Here is a 6,000-nt window from a genome sequence, read left to right as displayed (position 1 = left end):
TGTCTCCATTCCCGGGAGGGGGGAGCGGCGTCGGAGGCCACGGTTTCCAGGTAAGCGCTGGGGGCCGGACCCCGGGGTGGGGGCGGCCGCGGGCCCGGGCGGGGGGCGCGGGCGGAAGCGGCCGGGGGGCGCCGGGCCGCCGAACCGTTTGGCTCTTTCCCTTAGTAACAGCTTTTACCTTCTGCCTCAATTCCTCTCCCCGCTCGCGCCCTTCCCCCGCGCGCCGCCTCCCCCCGCCGCCGGCCGCGTGCGCCCCCGCCCCTCCCCCCGCGGCGGGAGCACCTCCGCTCGCCACCTGGGGACCCGCGCCGCGCTCCCCGCCCCCGCCCGCCCGGCGCCCATCCCCCGCGCCCTCCGCTAGCCGGGGTTATAATTGCCTCTCACCCCCCGGAGGGGTTATTTTGGGGGTGGTTGGAGGTGGCGGCGGCGGCGAGGAGGGGAATTTCCTTGTGTCTCCATTCCCGGGAGGGGGGAGCGGCGTCGGAGGCCACGGTTTCCAGGTAAGCGCTGGGGGCCGGACCCCGGGGTGGGGGCGGCCGCGGGCCCGGGCGGGGGGCGCGGGCGGAAGCGGCCGGGGGGCGCCGGGCCGCCGGGGGGGGGATGGGCGCAAGAGGAACATGCATTTTTCCAACTTGGCCCTTCGGGGAGCTGGGGGTTTGGCGGGGGAGGGGAGGGAAGGCATTTAGGGTGCCCCATCCCCCCTTTTTGCTCTCAGGCTTTTTTGAAATGCTCACGTGCCTGCCCACCCCCTACCCTTTCCTGGTCCCGGGGGATCCTCACCCTTATTATGTTGTTGTCTCCGAAAATGTGCACCTCGGCCTTCTCCCCCCTTCCACCCTTCGTGCATTTACACCCCCATTTTGTGTGTGTGTGTGTGTGTATGTGCGGGAGGCTTTCAGGAAAGAATTTGCAGCAAATTGAATCAAGGAGCCATCATGAGGCCGACTCCTTTATAGCCTATTTTTAGCAGGGGAGAGGGATCTCTTCGGTGCACGTTATTTTGTTAAACCTCAGGCAGCAATGGAAATCCGCTCCCCTCCCGCGGTGCGGCCCCGGGCCCGGCGCGGCGACCCTGGCCGGCGTGCTGGGGGCTGCGGGCGGCTGTTGGGGCCGCGCGTCCTGGGCGGGGGCGGGGGCGCGGGCGGGGGAGGGGCGCGCGGCCGCGCTCCGGGACGTGTTTATTTGTAACTTAGTGCTTTTTATCGTCTTGAGGAGGTATTTGATAGAGCCTCTTTGAAGTTGGGTTCAGAAGTGTAGAATTGGCAAAGTTATTGCCAGCTTCCTGGTAAGTTTTGGGTGGCTCAGAGTCACATTATTTTCTGACAGTGTAAAGGCCACGTTGTGAGAGTGGTTTATCGGTAACTTCCTCTTTGCAACCGATGTCATTTTTTGAACAGAAGCAGACTTTTATAAGTGAAATATTAATCTGAAATGGCAGCTCGAGGGAAGTCATGCGTGTGTTAGCGTGTTCAGTATTTTTGGAAGTTCCTAATTTGCTGGAACAGGCAGCACTTTGCAGTGGCAACCGAAAATAAATTTAGGTTGTGAAAATGGGGTGTTTCATGTAAAATTTGGGTTGTAATGGCTCTTAAAAGACGCTCCCGTTGTTAGGTTATCTAATAATATTCTCGAAAATAATTTGGTGATTACAAATGACAAAAGTGTTGGAACCTAGTTAAAAACTAGGTTTTATTTCCTCAGTGTCTGGAGTTTTCTTAAAACCGTGGACTCTGTGGACACCAAGGTGAAGAGTTTTAGTATCTATGTGATTATAGTTGACAGAGGGAAGTTGACTTTTGGCTTTCTTGTTTTTTAAGCAAGACCCTTATGCTGATCTCAACAAGCTTGTTAATAAAATTCGGTGGGTGAAATGTGGGTTTTTAGTCTGAATGGTTTGATTCTCCCCCATATAATTAAGTAATCGTTTCTCTCCCCCCCCCTTTTTTTTTTCCTAAAGACTTCTTTATCAGGTTGGATAATATAAGGCCCTGGTGGTGTTTTCATCTACTTGCCTTAAAAAAAAATTGTAATAAATATCCTGGTTACACGTTGAAGATAGAGTGAGTGACTTTTTGGTTTTCTCAGTGTGGTTTATTTTCATTTTTTGTTAAATAAGACCCATGCTGCATTGGTGTATTTTAGTAATCTTGACTTCCTGGAACTGTATGTTCTCACCATTTTAATAAGTTTGTAGTCTAGGGAAATAGGGCACCTTTGTCTCCATGAAAACAGTGTGTGTGCTGAGTTGTATCATGGGAATTCATGGCAAGCAAGCCTCGGAAATTATCCTTGAGCGCGTTCTAGAAATAGTTAGCGTTTACCTGTGGAGGAGGAACAGCAGAAAGAAACTATGCCTGAAAGTGGTTAGGCGAGTGTTTCGTGTTTATACTTTTTGCTCTTAAATCGAGGTTTTCCTGCTTCTTTGGAATGAGTTTTTTTCTCCCAGTTCTGCTGTTATGCACCATGTGATATGTGTAATCACAACCATTAAGTCCATAAGTAACTACTGTTTCTTGTCATTTGAGTTGTTAGAATCAGACCTAGAGGGCAAAATACTAAACTCTATGGGGGATGAAAAAAATATGTACGTGGAAAAAGTTTTTCTTACTATTAAGGAACTTAATTAAGGTACTTGTTAATGGCATAAAAATTGTTGCAGAGCTCACCATCAGTTTATAAGATGTTTTTATTTCAACGTGTACCAGCTTTGGTTATTAATACGGGAGATGCCCGTGGTAAATGGAATGGCCCTTTGTGAAGGTTGTATTTTTTCACTGGTTGCTTCAAAGAGGCAAATATTTTAATACGTTTTTACGCGTGTTCAGGAATCTTTGTTACCTGTGTTCACACCATAAGATTTATCATGATTACCGTGATACATGCCTATCAAGAGAACGAGAAGTAACTGCTTCCTTTGTACTGGGAGAGTTTCAAGCTAATATGCAGAAAGGGTAGAAGCTTACTATAAACATAGGGGTTACTGATAAAAAGAGATGTGACTAATGGACCTTTTAAATGACAACCTGTTGAACGAATACATCTGTTCATATATAACAATGAAATATAAGTACGACCTTGTCAGATGAGTAGCTAATAAAGGCGTTCTTCTCCAATATACTACAGCAGTTATTACTACAAAGAATTTCTGATTTGACACATTTTGATGAAGAAATAATTTGTTGGGTTTGTTCATTTTCTGTGTTATTTGTATAAAAAGAATTGAGAAGAATGTGAATAGTAGTAGGTCGGGGAGAGAGAGTGGCAGAAATATTGGCACTGTCTGGGACTTTATATTTTTCTAGTACATGGAATTTGACTCATTTCAAATGATGTTTATAGTATAAGTCACTGACATGCAAAAAGAGAAAGCAGCTAACATTGAGACGTTATACATCCCCATAGTACAGAAGGGCTAGGACCCCAGGGCTGTGTAGTAAAGAATTCATAAGAGTATAGTCTGGTTTGGAGACCCCATGGTGGTATCTCCTGCTCTATCACCAATAGGTACTTGAATTAAAAAAAAACAACTGTGTGAGAGAGCTTATGCTGGAGAGGTTTGCTGTTCACCTCCTCTGGGATTGGACTCCCTAAGAGTACAGTTAACTGCCCTGTTTGCAAGAGTCCAAGGAAAGGGACTCTGCTTGGGCTATACTATAGGAAAGGTGTGAGGTGCTTTCTATGTCATTTATATCCCAGGCTAATCCTGAGGTGGGTAGTATTGGGCTCTTTTTGTGGATGATAAAACAGCAAGGTCAAGATAAGTTAATTCACTTGTTCAAGGCCACAAAAGGATCAAATGATGCACTAGGATTTAAACCTCGGTCTGTCTGAGCCCTAGTCCATGTTCTTTCTAGATGACTGTAGCTGTGCCAAAGTTTCAGCTGTTTTGTCAGTCTTTAGATATCCTTGCAAAAACTAGTGTTTCCAATCAAGTTTATAATTCTGTACTTGGGATCTCTACTAACTGGGTCAAGTGATTGCATGGATAAATGAAATTCATAGGGCTCAAATACCATTGGCTTAACTCTCTAGAACTGTTTAATAAGATGCCATCTTCTTGTCAACTGCTGTATTTCCTACCTTTAGATTCACAGTGGTGACGTAGCCGCTCCACATACTTCCAGCAGAAATAAGGAAATGTGGTTCCATACTTACATTTAATTAACAAGGAAAAGCAAATAAGAGTATCTCACATTTCTGAAAACTTGTGTAAGAAAAATCATAAAAGTCTTTTTGTGCAGCATACTGATTCTATCAGGGGTTCTCAAGGTGAACTGCCCAGCTTCAAACTCAGGCACCGGGCTTCCCTGGTGGCGCAGTGGTTGAGAGTCCGCCTGCCAATGCAGGGGACACGGGTTCGTGCCCTGGTCCGGGAAGATCCCACATGCCACGGAGCGGCTGGGCCCGTGAGCCATGGCCTCTGAGCCTACGCGTTCGGAGCCTGTGCTCCGCAACGGGAGAGGCCACAACAGTGAGAGGCCTGCGTACCACACACACAAAAAAACAAACCTCAGGCACCATCCCTTACTAATTATGTCACCTTGGGGGAGTAACTCCGCTATGTCTCAGTTTTCTCCTCTGTGTAATGGGACGGTCAACTTCAAAGAGTTGAGAGGATTAAGAGAGTTGTATGTGTGATGCAGCTAGGGATTATCATACTAAGTGAAGTAAGTCAGAAAGAAAACGACAAGTACCATATGATATCACTTATATGTGGAATCTGAAATGCAGTACAAGTGAACCTATCTACAAAACAGAAAGAGACTCACAGGCATAGAGAACAGACTTGTGGTTGCCAAGGTGGTGCGGGAGAGGGAGAGGGATGGACTGGGAGTTTGGGGTTGGTAGATGCAAACTATTACATTTAGAATGGGTAAACAGCAAGATCCTAATGTATAGCACAGGGAACTATAGCCAATCCCCTGGGGGTAAATCATAATGGGAAAAGATATATATATATATAAAAAGAATGTATATATGTGTATAACTGAGTCACTTGCTGTACAGCAGAAATTATTAGCACAACGTTGTAAATGAAACTAATGAAAAAAATCGTACGTGTAAGTTGCTGAGAACAGTAGCTGACAAACAAGCATCATGAAAATGTAAGTTGTTGAGGATGATAATGGGTTTGGATTTGAAGTTTGTTTCTTTGTATTACATTTTATTTGCTTGTTTTTTTTTTTTTTTTGTTTTTTTTTTTTGTGGTATGCGGGCCTCCCCCTGCTGTGGCCTCTCCCGTTGCGGAGCACAGGCTCCGGACACGCAGGCTCAGCGGCCATGGCTCACGGGCCCAGCCGCTCCGCGGCATGCGGGATCCTCCCAGACCGGGGCACGAACCCGGTTCCCCTGCATCGGCAGGCGGACGCGCAACCACTGCGCCACCAGGGAAGCCCTATTTGCTTGTTTTTTAAGTAGGGGCATAATGTCACAGAAAGTATTTGGCAGTTTTATTTCCTGAATTTTTGGGCAAAATAGTCGAAATAAGCTTGGCATAATTTATTTACTTCTGAAGTTGTGATTTAAGGCTTAACTTGAAGAATTAGGTTGGGTTTTATTTCATTTTGTTTTAAAAATTTAATTTATTTATTTTTCGGTGCATTGGGTCTTTGTTGCTGTGCGTGGGCTTTCTCTAGTTGTGGAGAGCGGGGGTAACTCTTCGTTGTGGTACGTGGGCTTCTCATCGTAGTGGCTTGTCTTGTTGCGGAGCACGCGGACTTAAGCAGTTGTGGCATGCTGGCTCAGTAGTTGTGGTTCACGGGCTTAGGTGCTCTGCGGCATGTGGGATCTTCCCGGACCAGGGCTCGAACCCGTGTCCCCAGCATTGGCAGGCAGATTCTTAACCACTGCGCCACCAGGAAAGCCCTAGGTTGGATTTTAACACTAAGTGGAAACAATACCAAGTTCCATGGTTGGTGTAGGTAGTGGTGGGTCTTTTGTGTGTCTTTGTTGCCATTCTTCTGTCACTTGGGCTTGGACTTTTTAAATCGGCTTGCAGCA

General features: G+C 46.8%; 1 protein-coding gene across 3 annotated transcripts in view; it reads left to right on the top strand.

The window, feature by feature from the left end:
* Positions 1–374: 374 nt before the first annotated feature.
* TBL1XR1 (TBL1X/Y related 1) overlaps positions 375–6,000 on the top strand; it is a 185,990-nt gene continuing 180,364 nt past the window's right edge. The window contains exon 1 of one of the 3 annotated variants that reach the window (XM_028491354.2): positions 375–500. The gene's annotated coding sequence lies outside the window, so the exon portion shown is untranslated. Of the gene's footprint in view, positions 501–1,266; positions 1,286–6,000 lie in introns of those variants that run through there. The other 2 variants (XM_055083888.1, XM_028491337.2) reach the window with 2 other exon arrangements.

This window comes from Physeter macrocephalus, chromosome 1 (genome assembly GCF_002837175.3).
Source record: "Physeter macrocephalus isolate SW-GA chromosome 1, ASM283717v5, whole genome shotgun sequence".
Lineage (NCBI taxonomy): Eukaryota > Metazoa > Chordata > Mammalia > Artiodactyla > Physeteridae > Physeter > Physeter macrocephalus.
This window is presented reverse-complemented; position numbering and strand designations above follow the sequence as displayed.